Here is a 19,191-nt window from a genome sequence, read left to right on the forward strand (position 1 = left end):
TCCTTTCAGCAAAAATATGGCAATATCGCGAAATGATCAAGTATGACACATAGAATGGACCTGCTATCCCCGTTTAAATAAGAAAATCACATTTCAGTAGGTCTTTAAAGAGTTAAAATAAGTTAACCACCGTTAACCAACGGGGGCTCTACTCAGGCTCTGGTGGATATATGGTGGATATATCAGAGGTGGGACCAAGTCATTGCTTTGCAAGTCACAAGTAAGTCTCAAGTCTTTGCCCTCAAGTCTCGAGTCAAGTCCCGAGTCAAGACAGGGCAAGTCCGAGTCAAGTCCAAAGTCAAGACTGGAAAGTCTCAAGTCAAGTCCCAAGTCCTGCATTTTGAGTTTCGAGTCCTTTCAAGTCGTTTAACCACAGACTAATATATTTACACAGATTGTGTATGCCTTTAAAACGCTGTATTTATTTATTAAAACAAGTGCATTTGAAATTGCAGGGAAAAAGATAGTGCTGACATTGCACTTCAAAATAGCACTATTAACCAGTCATTTTAAACATGTAACTCATTCCTTTACAGAATAAACACATTTGAAAAAAACAAGTGCAACTGTACTTATTTGCACAAAAGTGTTAACATTGTATTTCCATGGCATATTGCATTGTAACTAGTTCCACAGCAGTTTCTATCCTGTTCTTACCTTATCTCATTGATCTCATCTCATACTGTATGTGTGTTGATGTGTGCGTACACATGAAAAACATAACAAATACATGAACATAACAATGAACAGAGTTGTACTTTTTAAATGTCAGGGCCCTATGCAATATGTACACATATTCTTAATATAGTATACATTTTAACTGACCTTTATTTGACTATGTTTGTCTTTTTGTAGGTGGCTAAAATACGCGGTGCTGCTGACCGCCGTCTAACGTTACCTTACTGTGTGTGATACATTGACTAACGTAATGTTACTGTGTGTGATACATTGACTAACGTAACGTTATGTATAGGTACCTCATGCAACCCTGCTTGAAAAAAAAATCACTTGACAAAAAGTATGAATAAGGTAGCAAACTGCAGTGGACGCAACATATTGCAGTGTTTGCAATGACGTTATAACCATAGACATCTTATAAGTAGACGCAGCATTGGTTGCTGTGACGTGAGCAATTTGGCCGCCATCTTGAAGTGCTGATGAGGAGCCGGCGAGCAGCCTGAACTGACAGTTGAAAGGTAGAAAACAAAGATGCCGGGCTGGTGTTCAGCGTTTTCCTGCTCAAATGAGCGGACTGTTGAAAATAGGAATCGGGGGATTACTTTTCACAAGTAAGATTTAACATTAACGTACTATTGGTTGTATTTTATGAAAATAATATTACCACAGAGTTGAGAAGGAGCAAAGATCTTCAATATTTGTATGTGAAAATCACAAATAAATATTCTGGGGGAAGATGACACCCCTACAGGGGTTTGGTTTACAAACTTTCAGCCCCACCTAAAACAAAATTCACCAGCCGCCACTGATTATGATGCATTCTCATTTTAGGCAAAGTATAAGACAATACTTTCTTAACAGTATAATTGTAACCAGGAATAAGTCTTCAAGTAACAATATTCAAATACTAACATTGTTGGGTAAAACAGAATTTGGTTTTATTCTGAATCCAGTGAAACAGATTGGTGGTTTTAGCTGATATGAAGACTTTCAGGTGTTTATATATGTTTAAGTATTTGGCAGACGCTTTTATCCAAAGCGACTTACATAAAATAATACATATAAAACAATCACTGCAAACATGATCATTTAAGGGAAGAATGTAATAGAAAATATCAATACAAAGTGTCAAGACAGAATAAACTCTCTGCTGCTGAAGCAACAGAGATACAGTCTATAGGTCCCTAAGATATATAGATATCTAATGTATTCATACATTGTTTATGTAGGATTCACGCATATGTATATATAACCTAATCATATTGTTTCTTCAATTTAAAAATAGCTGACCGTTTTTTTCCCCCTTCTCTGGGATTATATTCCCAGTTTTGATCTCGGACGTCTGGTCACTTATAGCGTATAAGAATATTCTATTACTGTTAAGCAAACTATGAATAATAAAACACGCCAAAACATGTGTCTGTTATCATAGCTACACGTATGACAAAAAAGCGCGTGAAAATCAGTGGTATTCAGTGAGGTAAAATGAATGAAATGCGCTGACAGTTCATTGCTCCTGCCAAATTAATTGCACTGAGTGGAGCGGATCACCACTCCAAGATGGCGGCCCCGCGCCTCGTCTGCGCCAGTAGGCAGTAGCGCTCTATGCTGCGTCTACTTATAAGATGTCTATGGTTATAATGTTAGCAGTGAGTTTGTAGCCTCACTGATTTAACTACACAGCAAATAAAAGTCACGTTACTTAGCCAATAAACGTTATCTTACATTCAAAACTTACCCTTCTTTGTGCAACTTCAAATGTCGAACGAAGTTGGAAGTTGTTGCGTCTCCGTCTGTAATATTCGAACTGCGTAATTTGCATACGGCAATTCGTTTTTTGTTGACCAAGTCGTAGTTTTTATACCCGAACGAAACCAACTTTGGCATAATTGTTTATCACTGGCACGTTGTTGGACAACTCTTCTTCATTGGTTCTCCTTCAATTTGATTGGATGAATGCTGTGTGATGAAAACAACGTAGATCTAATTTGATTGGCTGTTGTACTGACAGCACACACGCTGACAGCACACCAGCTGACAGGAACAACACGCTGATAGACAGACGAAGAAAATGAAAGATACGGAGCGCTCCCAAATAACTTTTTAAGCTTTGGATTTTGGGGAAAGTGGCAAGTCATGTCAAGTCATGTCAAGTCAAAAGGCTCAAGTCCAAGTGAAGTCACAAGTCATTGATGTTAAAGTCTAAGTCAAGTTGCAAGTCTCTTTACATTTTGTCAAGTCGAGTCTAAAGTCATCAAATTCATGACTCGAGTCCAAGTCATGTGACTCGAGTCCACACCTCTGGGATATATACTTGTTCTTATGTTCTCTGCTCGCTGTACATATCCTACCAAGTCAGACCTACACTGTTTCAATGTGCATTTCTCTGATGATATAATTGTTGATGACTGAAGTGCTGATATCAACCAAACCCAACCCCCCCTCCTCGTCCCACCATCGGATTGTAAATAATGTAAATAATTCAATGTATATACTCTGATGATTAACTTGTGTGATGACTGTATTATGCTGATAGTATATATTTGTACCATGAATTGATACATGGTTGATACAAGTTGAAAAAATTATTCGGGTGTTACCATTTAGTGGTCAATTGTACGGAATATGTACTGTACTGTGCAATCTACTAATAAAAGTTTCAATCAATCAATCAATCAATTCTGGCAGTCAGCGGCTAAAGCTAGCTTGCTAACATTAGCAGTTAGCCTAGAATTCCCTGTCTATTCATACTCACAATCACAACACTTACATGATGAAGTAAACTGACAAAGTTAACCGACAAATAATGACAACAGTGGCAAGTGCTAACAGTCAATGTCAGCAGTTAGCTTTGATTTAGATGTCTTTTTAGCCTCTCAATACTATTTCATAAAGCCTTTCCTCGCTGTACCGTTTTAGGCAACATTTATTCAATCGTAAGAGCCATTCAAGAATAAAAATAGGTTAACCCCTGTTAACTAACAAGTAGGGTTGTACGGTATACCGGTATTAGTATAGTACCGCAATACTAATGAATCATTTTCGGTACTGTACCGCCTCTGAAAAGTACCGGTCCAAAACCCCCCGCACCCCTGTTTGTCGTCACGTCTTGAATTGCTGGTTTACGAGCAGACGAGCATGTTCGGCAGCGCACAATCACAGAGTACTTACAAGCCGACACAGTGTGTAGACAGAAAAGGGAGAACGGACGCATTTTGGCTTAAAAACTAACGATAAAGGTGAAGTTATAACACTGAAACGCCCTCAGGAAGAGGTGCTTTAAAACATGGCTAGCGAGTTAGCGGCTAACGTCCATCCCCAGTCTGCAGTGTTTTAGCTACTTCTAAATCACTAATCCTCGCCTCCATGGCGACAAATAAAGTACGTTTCTTACAAGTATCATCCCTGCAGGACGAGGAATAGCTAACTGACCTACTCAGTGGCCTAGTGGGTAGAGTGTCCACCCAGAGATCGGTAGGTCGTGAGTTCAAACCCCGGCCGAGTCATACCAAAGACTATAAAAATGGGACCCATTACCTCCCACTCAGCATCAAGGGTTGGAATTGGGCGTTAAATCACCAAAAATGATTCCCGGGCGCAGCACCGCTGCTGCTCACTGCTCCCCTCACCTCAAAGGGGGTGAACAAGGGGATGGGTTAAATGCAGAAGACACATTTCACCACACCTAGTGTGTGTGTGACAATCATTGGTACTTTTTTAACTTAAAATGCTTCACTACACACCGTAGCTCACCGGCGTCAAAATGTAAACAAACGCCATTGGTGGATCTACACCTGACATCCACTGTAATGATACCAAGTACAGGAGAGATACTACTACGATTACGTCGATATTTTTTGCCATCACAACATCTTCTTTCGTTTTTTTTTTTAATGTATATTATGTTTATAAACTCAGGAAATACGTCCCTGGACACATGAGGACTTTGAATATGACCAATGTATAACTACTTGGTATCGGATTGATGCCTAAATTTGTGGTATCATCCAAAACTAATGTAAAGTATCCAAACAATAGAAGAATAAGTGATTATTACATTTTAACAGAAGTGCAGCTAGAACATGTTGAGAGAACGTAAACAGATATTAACAGTAAATTAACAAGTAGATTAATAATCCATTTTCTACCACTTGTCCTTAATAATGTTGACAAAATAATAGAATGGAAAATGACACAATATGTTACTGCATATGTCAGCAGCTAAATTAGGAGCCTTTGTTTGTTCTCTTGTATGTTCACTATTTTATTTATGGACAAACTTGCAATAAGAAACATATTTTTAATGTACTGTAAGATTTTTTTGTTAAAATAAAGCCAATAATGCCATTTTTTGTGGTCCCCTTTATTTAGAAAAGTACCGAAAAAGTATCGAAATAATTTTGGTACCGGTACCAAAATATTGGTACACTAACAGGAAGTTAACCGACAAAGTTAACCGACAAATTATGACAAAGTGGCAAGTGCTAACAGAAAATGTTAACAGGTAGCTTTGACTTTGATGTCTTTTTAGCCTCTCAATACTCTTGCATAAAGCCTTTCAAAGCTCTGCTAATATCATTACATTGCGTATTGAATACATCAAAATCGAAACAAATGATCTAGAAGTGAAGGAGAATAATTCAAAGAGCGTTGTAATGTCCATCATAGGTTGTCATTCATGAATTTTAGATGAGATATTTGTTTAGCCAACCAAAAAGTAAATAACACACCCTAAGGAAATTGGGTCAGCGAGGTCGCTTCCTTTTTTTCCTCGACTGCAATTTAGAGCAAGCTCTACATAAGAATAATGACTGTGTGAGGAAGACAATATAAGATGTGAATAAAACATAACCGGGAGGTGGGGGAAGAAGAAAAATAATGAAGAGAAAGAATATGTGCGGTCATCGTATGAAATACGTGCCTCTGGATGTCAGCGCCATCGCTGGGGAAATTAGCACGTAGCGTTCATTTGCACCTCCAAATGCAGCTCCGCTGAGAAAGCAGGTTTTGTTTACGTTTCTTGACCCAGCTCAGCGAGTCTCACTGGGACAGTCCAGCTGCTCCAAAATATAAATAACAAGATGCTAACGGACATGCTAACCACCCGAGCTTTGCTCCTGCAGCAGAATTAGGGTGATATTCTTTATTACCTAAAAATCATTTATATATTTTTTTAGTCAATCCGATCTTACATTTTTGTTAGTTTTTTTGTGCTGTTTGATGATGTGGTCGTTTTGTTTGATCAAGTGCATTTATATAATGATCTTCTTTCACAATTACACTCCTATGTTTAACCGTTTTCATGTTCAATCTTAAAGCAGGGTGCCAAAAATAGCGATATTTTATTTAACGATTAAAATATTTTTTTGTATTGCTAAAACTGTTTGAGGAAAAACGACAATAAAGGTTCATGGCTTATAATTAAAGTTTGTGTTGCATGCTAAGGTGGCTCTTTATTGCTCTCTAACGACACGATGTGGTACTAGCAGGTATAACAGCTGTTGGTATTTATAATTATATCATCATACCATGTATAGTGATTATGTACATTGTGACCATATTTTTGCATTAAAGATGAGATATTTGTTTAATTTTCTGTTAAATACGCAATATTATCCTACAAATTAATTATGATTTTCTTTTACAGTTGTGTAACATTGAAACAAATGCGCAGTGACTCGTTATTTAAAAATATGTACTTTTATATATTAAATTATATGTGTACTTACAATTTCTATGATTAATAAAAACTGAATAAAGTAAAACAACAAAATAATATTATTGAATATGTTGATCAAGTGCACCCATTAGAGTGCATGTTCATAAAATGATCTTTCACAGTTTCACCCCTCTGTTTTACTGTTTTCATGTTCAATCTTTAAAGCAGGGTGCCAAAAAATAGCGATGTTTTATGTAAAGATTAAAATACATATTAGTATTGCTAAACAAAACGACGATAGAGGTTAATGGCTTATAATTGAAGTTTGCGTTGCATGTAGAGATGCGCGGTTTGCGGACACAACCGCGGGTCGGGCGGTTGAAATAAAAAAAAATTAGATTTTATCCGCGGGTCGGGTCGGGCGGTTGAAATTAAAAAAAATTAGATTTTAAATAGATTCAGGCGGGTGGCAGTTAAACCAATTCGGAAATATATATACATAGTTAAATGTTGTTACCCACATACGAAAAACGAGCAGGCACCTGCAGCATGCCACAACAGAAGAAGAAAAAAAAAAAGAGATGGCAACGCCGGCAGCAAACGTGGTACACGACAAACTAAAAAAGGGAATACTAAAGACCAGGGGAAAAAAGGCCAGAAAAGTTCAGTGTGGACTCGTTTTTATGAGGTTGTAAATCAGGATGATAGTAATGCTGGCTACATGATTTGCAAGAGCTGCGACGCTGTTTATGTCTACGACAGTCACAAAACCGGGACATCTAACATGGTGCATCACATTTGTGCAAAACCCCGAACCTCCACAAACACCCTGAGCATGAGCAGTTTCGTCCGCCGTGATCCCAGAAGAGTGCCACAGGATGTTAAAACAAGATAGAACGCAGCTGCCTGCAGCAGTTTGAGTGGCGCGAGCGCGCTTGGAGGTGCGCTCAGCGCGGCTCCCAGATGATTGCGCACTGATGTGCGTCTGGGCCGTGACAGCGTGGCACGCATTGAATGTCTCTGCTGCATTGGATCAGTCTCCTTTCTTTAACAGGCAAAAGCTTTATAACCTCACTAATGCCTTGCATCGTCTATATTAGATATATAACAACGGGCGGGTGGCGGATGGCGGGCGGGTGCGGTTTTGATTAAATGTTAGTTCGGGTGAATGGCGGATGGTTGACAACTTTTGTGATGCGGTTGCGGATGAAATAATTGCCTATCTGCGCATCTCTAGTTGCATGCAAAGGTGGCTCTTTATTGCTCTCTAGCGACATGATGTGGTACTAGAAGGTATAACAGCTGTTGGTATTTATAATTATATCATTATCATACCATGTATAGTGATTATGTACATTGTGACCATCTTTTTGCATTAAAGATGAGATATTTGTCTAATTTTTTTTTACTACGCAATATTATCCTACAAATTATTATTTTTTTACAGTTGTGTAACATTGAAACAAATGCGCTGTCACTCGTTATTTAAAAATATATACTTTTATGTATAAATTTATATGTGTACTTAAACATTTCTATGATTAATAAAAACTAAATAAAGTAATGCAAAAAATAATATTATTGAATATGTTGATCAAGTGCACCCATTAGAGCGTATGTTCATATAATTATCTTATTTCACAGTTACACCCCTCTGTTTTACTATTTTCATGTTCAATCTTAAAGCAGGGTGCCAAAAATAGCGATATTTTATGTAAAGATTAAAAGATGTATTAGGATTGCTGTAAATGTTTGAGGAAAAACAACGATAGAGGTTAATGGCTTATAATTAAAGCTTGTGTTGCATGTGGCTCTTTATTGCTCTCTAGCGACACGATGTGGTACTAGCAGGTATAACAGCTGTTGGTATTTATTATTATATCATTATCATACCATGTATAGTGATTATGTACATTGTGAACATCTTTTTGCATTAAAGATGTGATATTTGTAGAATACCTCTATGAAATATAAAAAACAAGGACCCAGATTTCCCTCGCCCGGACGCGGGTCACCGGGGCCCCCCTCTGGAGCCAGGCCCGGAGGTGGGGCACAATGGCGAGCGCCTGGTGGCCGGGCCTGTCCCCATGGGGCCCGGCCGGGCACAGCCCGAAGAGACAACGTGGGTCCCCCCTCCAATGGGCTACCCACCCATAGCAGGGGTCATAGAGGTTGGGTGCAATGTGAGCTGGGCGGCAGCCGAAGGCAGGGCACTTGGCGGTCCGATCCTCGGCTACAGAAGCTAGCTCTTGGGACGTGGAACGTCACCTCGCTGGGGGGGGAAGGAGACTGAGCTAGTGCGCGAGGTGGAGAAGTTCCGGCTAGATATAGTCGGACTCACTTCGACGCACAGCAAGGGCTCTGGAACCAGTTCTCTCGAGAGGGGCTGGACTCTCTTCCACTCTGGCGTTGCCGGGGCGACGAGCTGGGGTGGTAATTCTTGTTTCCCCCCCGGCTCAGAGCCTGTACGTTGGAGTTCAACCCGGTGGACGAGAGGGTAGCTTCCCTCCGCCTTCGGGTAGGGGAACGGGTCCTGACTGTGGTTTGCGCTTACGCGCCAAACCGCAGCTCAGAGTACCCACCCTTTTTGGATTCACTCGAGGGAGTACTTGAGAGTGCTCCCCCGGGTGATTCCCTCGTTCTACTGGGGGACTTCAATGCTCATGTTGGCAACGACAGTGAAACCTGGAGAGGCGTGATTGGGAAGAATGGCTGCCCGGATCTGAACCCGAGCGGTGTTTTGTTATTGGACTTTTGTGCCCGTCACGGATTGTCCATAACGAACACCATGTTCAAACATAAGGGTGTCCATATGTGCACTTGGCACCAGGACACCCTAGGCCGCAGTTCCATGATCGACTTTGTAGTTGTGTCATCGGATTTGCGGCCTCATGTTTTGGACACTCGGGTGAAGAGAGGGGCGGAGCTTTCTACCGATCACCACCTGGTGGTGAGTTGGCTGCGATGGTGGGGGAGGATGCCGGACAGACCTGGCAGGCCCAAACGCATTGTGAGGGTTTGCTGGGAACGACTGGCAGTCTCCCCTGTCAGAGAGAGTTTCAATTCCCACCTCCGGAAAAACTTTGAACATGTCACGAGGGAGGTGCTGGACATTGAGTCCGAATGGACCATGTTCCGCGCCTCTATTGTCGAGGCGGCTGATTGGAGCTGTGGCCGCAAGGTAGTTGGTGCTTGTCGTGGCGGTAATCCTAGAACCCGTTGGTGGACACCGGCGGTGAGGGATGCCGTCAAGCTGAAGAAGGAGTCCTATTGGGTTCTTTTGGCTCATAGGACTCCTGAGGCAGCGGACAGGTACCGACAGGCCAAGCGGTGTGCGGCTTCAGCGGTCGCAGAGGCAAAAACTCGGACATGGGAGGAGTTCGGGGAAGCCATGGAAAACGACTTCCGGACGGCTTCGAAGCAATTCTGGACCACCATCCGCCGCCTCAGGAAGGGGAAGCAGTGCACTATCAACGCCGTGTATGGCGAGGATGGTGTTCTGCTGACCTCGACTGCGGATGTTGTGGATCGGTGGAGGGAATACTTCGAAGACCTCCTCAATCCCACCAACACGTCTTCCTCTGAGGAAGCAGTGCCTGGGGAGTCTGTGGTGGGCTCTCCTATTTCTGGGGCTGATGTTGCTGAGGTAGTTAAAAAGCTCCTCGGTGGCAAGGCCCCAGGGGTAGATGAGATCCGCCCGGAGTTCCTTAAGGCTCTGGATGCTGTGGGGCTGTCTTGGTTGACAAGACTCTGCAGCATCGCGTGGACATCGGGGGCGGTGCCTATGGATTGGCAGACCGGGGTGGTGGTTCCTCTCTTTAAGAAGGGGAACCGGAGGGTGTGTTCTAACTATCGTGGGATCACACTCCTCAGCCTTCCTGGTAAGGTCTATTCAGGTGTACTGGAGAGGAGGCTACGCCGGATAGTCGAACCTCGTATTCAGGAGGAACAGTGTGGTTTTCGTCCTGGTCGTGGAACTGTGGACCAGCTCTATACTCTCGGCAGGGTCCTTGAGGGTGCATGGGAGTTTGCCCAACCAGTCTACATGTGTTTTGTGGACTTGGAGAAGGCATTCGACCGTGTCCTTCGGGAAGTCCTGTGGGGAGTGCTCAGAGAGTATGGGGTATCGGACTGTCTGATTGTGGCAGTCCGCTCCCTGCATGCTCAGTGCCAGAGCTTGGTCCGCATTGCCGGCAGTAAGTCGGACACGTTTCCAGTGAGGGTTGGACTCTGCCAAGGCTGCCCTTTGTCACCGATTCTGTTCATAACTTTTATGGACAGAATTTCTAGGCGCAGTCAAGGCGTTGAGGGGATCTGGTTTGGTGGCTGCAGGATTAGGTCTCTGCTTTTTGCAGATGATGTGGTCCTGATGGCTTCATCTGGCCAGGATCTTCAGCTCTCACTGGATCGGTTCGCAGCCGAGTGTGAAGCGACTGGGATGAGAATCAGCACCTCCAAGTCCGAGTCCATGGTTCTCGCCCGGAAAAGGGTGGAGTGCCATCTCCGGGTTGGGGAGGGGATCTTGCCCCAAGTGGAGGAGTTCAAGTACCTCGGAGTCTTGTTCACGAGTGGGGGAAGAGTGGATCATGAGATCGACAGGCGGATCGGTGCGGCGTCTTCAGTAATGCGGACGCTGTATCGATCCGTTGTGGTGAAGAAGGAGCTGAGCCGGAAGGCAAAGCTCTCAATTTACCGGTCGATCTACGTTCCCATCCTCACCTATGGTCATGAGCTTTGGGTTATGACCGAAAGGACAAGATCACGGGTACAAGCGGCCGAAATGAGTTTCCTCCGCCGGGTGGCGGGGCTCTCCCTTAGAGATAGGGTGAGAAGCTCTGCCATCTGGGAGGAGCTCAAAGTAAAGCCGCTGCTCCTCCACATCGAGAGGAGCCAGATGAGGTGGTTCGGGCATCTGGTCAGGATGCCACCCGAACGCCTCCCTAGGGAGGTGTTTAGGGCACGTCCAACCGGTAGGAGGCCGCAGGGAAGACCCAGGACACGTTGGGAAGACTATGTCTCCCGGCTGGCCTGGGAACGCCTCGGGGTCCCACAGGAAGAGCTGGACAAAGTGGCTGGGGAGAGGGAAGTCTGGGCTTCCCTGCTTAGGCTGCTGCCCCCCCGACCCGACCTCGGATAAGCGGAAGAAGATGGATGGATGGATGGATGGATGGATGGATATTTGTAGAATTATTTTTTTTACTACGCAATATCATCCTACAAATGAATAATGACTCTTTTTTTTTTTTTTTTTACAGTTGTGTAACATTAAAGCAAATGCGCTTTCACTCGTTTAAAAATATATACTTCTATATATTATTTTATATATGACAATTTCGATGATTAATAATAAAGTAATACAACAAATAACATCATTAAATATGTATTCATTTATTATGCTATTAATTCGAAATCATATTTAAATTATTTATTCATTTTAATATTTAAAATATAAATAAAATGCCAATTTAAAATGAAAAATGTATTTGGAAGCCATATTTAGTATAGCATTCTTTTGAAATATATTTATTTAGCTATTTAATTGAAAAACAATACAAAACATTTAATACAAATTCATGTACGAAAATATGAAGTTGAAATATATATCGCATAATATATCTAATATTTATGAGTTTTTATCTCGTAAAATTAGATTTTCATAATTATGTTAAACCATGGGGATATGTTTTTTACTACGCAATATTATCCTACAAATGAATGCCCCGCGACCTCGAACAGGACAAGCGGTAGAAAATGGATGGATGGATGGATGAATGTTTTTTTAAATTTTATTTTTAAAGTTCTGTAACATTAAAGCAAATGCGCTGTCACTCATTTAAAAATATATACTTTTATATATTATTTTATATATGTACTTACAATTTCGATGATTAATAATAAAGTAATACAACAAATAATATCATTAAATATGTATTAATTTATTATGCAATTAATTCGAAATAATATTTAAAGTAATATTAATTTTTTTTATTAATTGTAATATTTAAAATACAAATACAACGGTTTTTTTTCTTTATTCAAAAATGTATTTTGAAGGCAAATTTAGTATTGCATTCTTTTGAAATATATTTATTTAGCTATTTAATTGAAAAACAATACAAAACATTTGGTTAAAATGTATACGAAAATATGAAGTTGAAATATATATTGCATAACATATCTAATATTTATGACTTTTTATCTCGTAAATTAGAGTCTCATAATTATGTTAAACCATGGGGATATTTTTTTTTTACTACGCAATATTATCCTACAAAAGAATGATGATTTTTTTTTTTTACACTTGTGTAACATCAAAGCAAATGCGCTGTCACTCGTTATTTAAAAATATATACTTCTATATATTATTTTATATATGTACTTACAACTTTGATGATTAATAAATACAACAAATAATATCATTGAATATGTATTAATTTATTATGCTATTAATTCGAAATCATATTTAAAGTAATATTTAAATTATTTATTAATTTTAATATTTAAAATACAAATAAAATGCAATTTTTATTATTCAAAAATGTATTTTGAAGCCAAATTTAGTACAGCATTCTTTTGAAATATTTTTATTTAGCTATTTAATTGAAAAACAATACAAAACATTTTATTAAAATTTATGTACAAAAATATGAAGTTGAAATATATATCGCATAATATATCTAATTTTATGACTTTTTATATAATAAATTAGAGTCTCATAATTATGTTAATATTATCCTACAAATGAATGATTTTTTTTTTACAGTTGTATAACATTAAAGCAAATCTTATGTCACTCGTTATTTAAAAAGATATGCTTTTATATATTATTTTATATATGTACTTACAATTTCGATGATTAATAAAGTAATACAACAAATATCATTAAATATGTATTAATTTATTATGCTATTAATACAAAATCATAATTAAAGTAATATTTAAATTATTTATTAATCTTAATATTTAAAATACAAATAAAATGCCATTTTTATTATTTTCATAATTCAAAAATGTATTTGGAAGCCAAATTTAGTACAGCATTCTTTTGAAATATATTTATTTAGCTATTTAATTGAAAAACAATACAAGACATTTAATTAAAATGTATGTACGAAAATATGAAGTTGAAATATATATCGCATAATATATCTAATATTTATGATTTTTTATCTCGTAAATTAGATTTTCATAATTATGTTAAAACATAGGGCCTACAAATGAATGCTTTTTTGTTTTTTACAGTTGTGTAACATTAAAGCAAATGCGCTGTCACTTGTTATTTAAAAATATATACTTTTTTGTATTATTTTATATATGTACTTACAATTTCGAAGATTAATAATAAAGTAATACAAAAGCTAATATATATCTAAATATGTATTAATTTATTATGCTATTAATTCGAAATAATATTTAAAGTAATATTAACATTTTTAATTAATTTTAGTATTTAAAATACAAACAAAATGCAATTTGTATTATTTTCATTATTATATTTTTTATTTTGAAGCCAAATTTAGTACAGCATTCTTTTGAAATATATTTATTTAGCTACTTAATTGAAAAACAATACAAGACATTTAATTAAAATTGATGTACGAAAATATGAAGTTGAAATATATATCGTATAACATATTTAATATTTATGACTTTTTATCTCGTAAATTACATTCTCATAATTATGTTAAACCATACTATAGTATATAAAAAAAATAAAAATAAAAATAAAAAGATAGTCACACATTAGTCATGTGTGTTTATTTATAGTTGTGTATAGTGTACAATAGTTTGAGGATTAAAAATATTCAGACGAATTTGACACGATAATTCTTGTTGTTGCTCGTGTCTATGTGGGGTGATTACAGTAATGGACTTGTTAATACATTTTAATGATTGCGTCGTCCTTTTCTCTCTGCTTAAATTGTGCGACGGCGCCCTCTGGTGGCCAATGTGCGTCATCACAGCAGAGATGACACCGCAGTAAAAGTAAGGACCACAGGATGTGGTCATCAAGCTGCTAGGATATTAACGGGCCCGAACCTTCTTGGACTGGACGCGTTTCGGAACCAATAGATCACAAATCCGGATTTCGTTGGAAGCGGTGAGTATTAAAGATAATGTGTTGACGCCATTATCCTTTCTCGCTGGTCGCATGTTGGGTTTGTTTACGACTGCGTCTCCATCGTTGTTGTGTAACAACAACAACAACAACAACAAGCTAACGATAGGCTGTCGTCTTATTGTCGTTTACTGTGTCCACTACTAATCTGTCAATATAACAGTCACTTTCTAGCCTTAATACAATTAATTAATACCGTTTATGTCACTAGTTATTGATATCATGCATTTCTTTCACATGGTTTCACCAAAATAATATGGGTATTAAATGTGACTACATGTGATAATAATATTTTTAATGATTGCATAGTTGTTTATTTTATTCATTTGCACAATACTTGCACTTTTAAATGTGTCTTGAATGTATTGTTTTTTTTAGATATAAAATATTAAAATGAAAAATATAAATATATTTTAATGTTCGAATAAAGTTAAAGTACCACTGATAGTCACACGCACACTAGGTGTGGTAAAATTACCCTCTGCATTTGACCCGTCCCCTTGTCCCACCCCCTGGGAGGTGAGGGGAGCAGTGAGCAGCAGCAGTGGCCGCGCTCGGGAATCATTTTGGTGATTAGCCACAATAACTGACGGATCTAAAATGTCATCTTGATTAAGATAATAAAGATACCGTAGATCTAGGGGTGTAACGGTACACAAAAATTTCGGTTCGGTACGTACCTCGGTTTAGAGGTCACGGTAATGGGACCCATTACCTCCCTGCTTGGCACTCAGCATCAAGGGTTGGAATTGAGGGTTAAATCACCAAAAAATGATTCCCGGGCGCAGCCACCGCTGCTGCCCACTGCTCCCCTCACCTCCCAGGGGGTGATCAAGGGTGATGGGTCAAATGCAGAGAATAATTTCGCCACACCTAGTGTGTGTGTGACAATCATTGGTACTTTAACTTTAACTTTTGTTATGTTTTTGTTTATTTTAATAGTATTTTTAGAATGTGCCGTGGGCCTTTAAAACATTAGCTGTGTGCCGCAAATGGCCTCCGGGGCACACTTTTGACACCCCTACTGTAGATAATAAAAAATTTAATCTGATAAATCTATGGATAAAAAGCAGAGCCTGGCGACACATGCGCGTTTATCATAACTCTCTCTCTCTCTCTGTCTCTGCCCCTCCCTCACCAATGCTGCTGCACGCACAATTTGTTTTGTTTTTAACCCCTTCTTAACCCTGAACGTACATTGAAAATACACGCAACCCTAACTCAAAATGCCGGACATTTGAGGCATTTAAGAAACTCTGCCCTGACAGCTCTGCAAAAAAGGACATGTCCGGTGAAAAGAGGACGTATGGTCAGTCTATCGTAGCCCGTTAGCTGCTAGCATGCCGTGTGTTGTGCCTCGGTGTGCATTGTTTACACAACGTGTGTTACGCTACTTATTATGTCCGTGTGGAAACTCGTTCGGTACACCTCCGAACCGAACCGAAACCCCCGTACCGAAACGGTTCAATACAAATACACGTACTGTTACACCCCTACGTAGATCAGTGGTTGATCACCAAGTACTACCTCAGAAAACATTTGGCAAGTACCATTATAATGACCAACATTAAAATACAGTAGCATAGTAGGCCTAAATATTCATTAAAAACAAGGCAGAGGTTATATTTAACATGCATATTTAACATAACATTATGCACAGTTTGGACAGTAACACTGTTTGAATATTTAATGATATGATTCTTTGGTGTAACACTATTGGCAGAGCCGTCTTCTGTTTCAGCCCATCTCCTAATTTGGGGGTCAGCCGCATGCGTCTCTTTAGCGCCGCCCTTGTGGCTCCCTGGACCTCTTTCAGAAATGTGTGAAAATGGAAAAAGATGAAGAAAAAAATATATTTTCTGTAGGAGAACAAACATGACACAAACCTTCCTAATTGTTAGAAATCCCACTGTTTATATTAAACATGCTTCCCTGATGAGAGTATTTGGCAAGCACCGTTTTGTCCTACTAATTTCAGCGATCCTTGAACTCATCGTAGTTTGTTTACATGTACAACTTTCTCCGACGCTGCCACAGAAAGACGTGTTTTATGCCACTCCGTCTTTGTCTCATTTTGTCCACCAAACGTTTTATGCTGTGCGTGAAACACAAAAGGTGAGCTTTGTTGATTTTATTGATTTGCTGGAGTGCTTATCAGGCATATTTAGTCAATCCATGACTGCAAACTAATCGATGCTAACATGCTAAATAGGCAAGCCGTATGTACAGTTGTGTTTAAAATAATAGCAGTCCCACATCACTAGCAAGATACATCACTGTTTTTGTTAGAATTTCAACTTCTACACGGCAAGTAGGTTTCTAGAATGTTTAGTAAAGGTATAGAAAACCAACAGACCCAACAGGCATGACGTGCATGCCTGCCGATTCTGTGAAACTGAATCATTTACTGAAAGGGGCGTGTTCAAAAAAATAGCAGTACCGGTACGTAGTTCAATTAGTGAGGTCATTGATTATGTGGGAAAAAAAGGTGTCAAACAAGTGGCCCTTATTTAAGGATCAAGGCAACTGACGCTGCACATGCTGGCTGTGCATTTGTCCTTGGAAAACAGAGTAAAATGGGTCGTTCAAGACACTGTTCAGAAGAAGAGCGTTCTTTGATTAAGAAATTAATAAAAGAGGGGAAAACCTATCAAGAAGTGCAGAAAATGATAGGCTGTTCAGCTAAAATGATATCAAACGCTTTAAAATGGCAGCCAAAACCAAAAAGGCGAGGAAGAAAAAGAAAGAAGACTATTGGAATGGATGGGAGAATAACCAAAATGGCAAAGGCTCAGCCAATGATCAGGTCCAGGAGGATGAAAGAGATCTAAGATGGCCTGTGAGTACTGGAACAATCAGACCACGTCTATGTGAAGCCAAGCTACCAGCAAGAAGCCCCCGCAAAGTCCCATTGTTAAAAAAAAAGATGTATGATCAAGCGGTTACAATTTGCCAAAGAACACATTGACTGGCCTAAAAATAAATGGCGTAATATTTTGTGGACTGATGAGAGTAAGATTGTTCTTTTTGGGTCTAAGGGCCATAGAAAGTTGGTCAGATGTCCTGCAAACACTGAATTCAAGCCCCAGTACACAGTGAAGACGGTGAAGCATGGTGGTGCAAGCATCATGATATGGGGATGTTTCTCGTACTATGGTGTTGGTCCTATTTATCGCATACCAGGTATCATGGATCAGTTTGAGTACATCAGAATACTGGAAGAAGTCATGTTGCCGTATGCTGAAGAGGAAATGCCCCTGAAATGGGTGTTTCAACAAGACAATGACCCCAAACACACCAGCAAGCGAGCAAAATCATGGTTCCAGACAAACAGAATTCAAGTAATGGCGTGGCCATCACAATCCCCGAACCTTAATCCCATTGAAAACTTGTGGGCTGACATAAAAAATGCTATTCATGAGGCAAAACCAAAAAATGCAGAGGAATTGTGGAACGTAGTACAAATGTCCTGGGCTGCAACACCTGTTGACAGGGTGCCAGAAGTAGGTCGAATCCATGTGTCACAGATGTGAAGCAGTTATCAAAAACCGTGGTTATGCAACTATAATTATAGTTAATAATTCTAAGGAAAGTTGAATCTGCTAGCCTTTCTTAGTTTATACAGTACATTTGAGTTTTGTAAAAAAAAAAAAACATGTCAACACTGCTATTTTTTTGTTTTATATTTCTTGACTTTCTGTCAAATATTGTCAAATTAAATTACTTTTTTCCAATTTTTTGGATTTGAAATAGAATGTGCAGTGTCCCCAATGCATTTGTGTTCATTAAAATACAATTTATTTGAAGCATTTTGAGGTTTACTCACCTTTTTAAAACACACTGCTATTATTATGAACATAACTACATATTGCAGCATTATGCCTCGTTTGTAGGTAATATTTGAGCTCATTTAATTTCCTTTACTTATGTCTTCTGTGTATTTAATATATATTTGCATGTCTAATGACACATTATCTGTATGTTATATTGGCTGCACTTCTGTGTTGCTGTGTGCCATGTTGTTCTAGACTACAGCAAATGTTACCCAGCTCACAAAGATTGTACTAAATCCATTAGAAGAAGACAATCTGCCGTTTCCTTTAACTTGGACACAAACATCTATACCTTTGGCCATTCTGAGCTAGTCATTTCCAGAACTCATCTCATCCTGTGAGAAGCCTCCATTTTACTAATGATTTCCAATGTTGCAAAAATGTGTAGAATAAAAATTTAAATACAGCATTTCTGTCAACGAAGATTTGCGTCAGCCTTTGATAGTAAGCCATATATCGAATATAGACACTTATATCATGTGTTGCCTTCATTATAACACTTATATAAGACCTTTAATTTCTTGCGGCTCCAGACAGATTATTTTTTTGTATTTTTGGTCGAATATGGCTCTTTCAACATTGTGGGTTGCCGACCCCTGTCCTGAATGATCGGTCAACCGCTTTTTAGGTGATTACCATGTGGGACACAGAGTTGCCGCTATAAGTGATGCGCAATACCAAAGATTTTCTTTCCGATCCGATACAGAGTAAAACTCCGGCTGGGATTGGCGATACAGATCTGATGCTTTTTTGCAAATATGCAAATATATAACGTGTCTGGTAAAATAAAAAAAATATTTCAAGTGTTCCTCGGTCTGGGAGCCGACATGCAGGAAAGGTGTAAGTAACATGATGTTTCTTGGTGCTTGGGGAGGCTGGGTCTTTGAAAATCAGTGCACCCG

At 39.0% G+C, this 19,191-nt stretch overlaps 2 protein-coding genes across 4 annotated transcripts in view; one reads left to right on the forward strand and one right to left on the reverse strand.

Moving 5' to 3' along the window:
• gpr139 (G protein-coupled receptor 139) overlaps positions 1 to 19,191 on the reverse strand; it is a 115,323-nt gene that overhangs the window by 88,791 nt on the left and 7,341 nt on the right. The gene's annotated exons all lie outside the window — the stretch shown is intronic.
• proza (protein Z, vitamin K-dependent plasma glycoprotein a) overlaps positions 14,297 to 19,191 on the forward strand; it is a 32,962-nt gene continuing 28,067 nt past the window's right edge. The window contains exon 1 of the mRNA XM_061974212.2: positions 14,297 to 14,438. The gene's annotated coding sequence lies outside the window, so the exon portion shown is untranslated. The remainder of the gene's footprint in view (positions 14,439 to 19,191) is intronic.

This window comes from Nerophis lumbriciformis, linkage group LG22 (genome assembly GCF_033978685.3).
Source record: "Nerophis lumbriciformis linkage group LG22, RoL_Nlum_v2.1, whole genome shotgun sequence".
In the NCBI taxonomy this organism is placed as follows: domain Eukaryota; kingdom Metazoa; phylum Chordata; class Actinopteri; order Syngnathiformes; family Syngnathidae; genus Nerophis; species Nerophis lumbriciformis.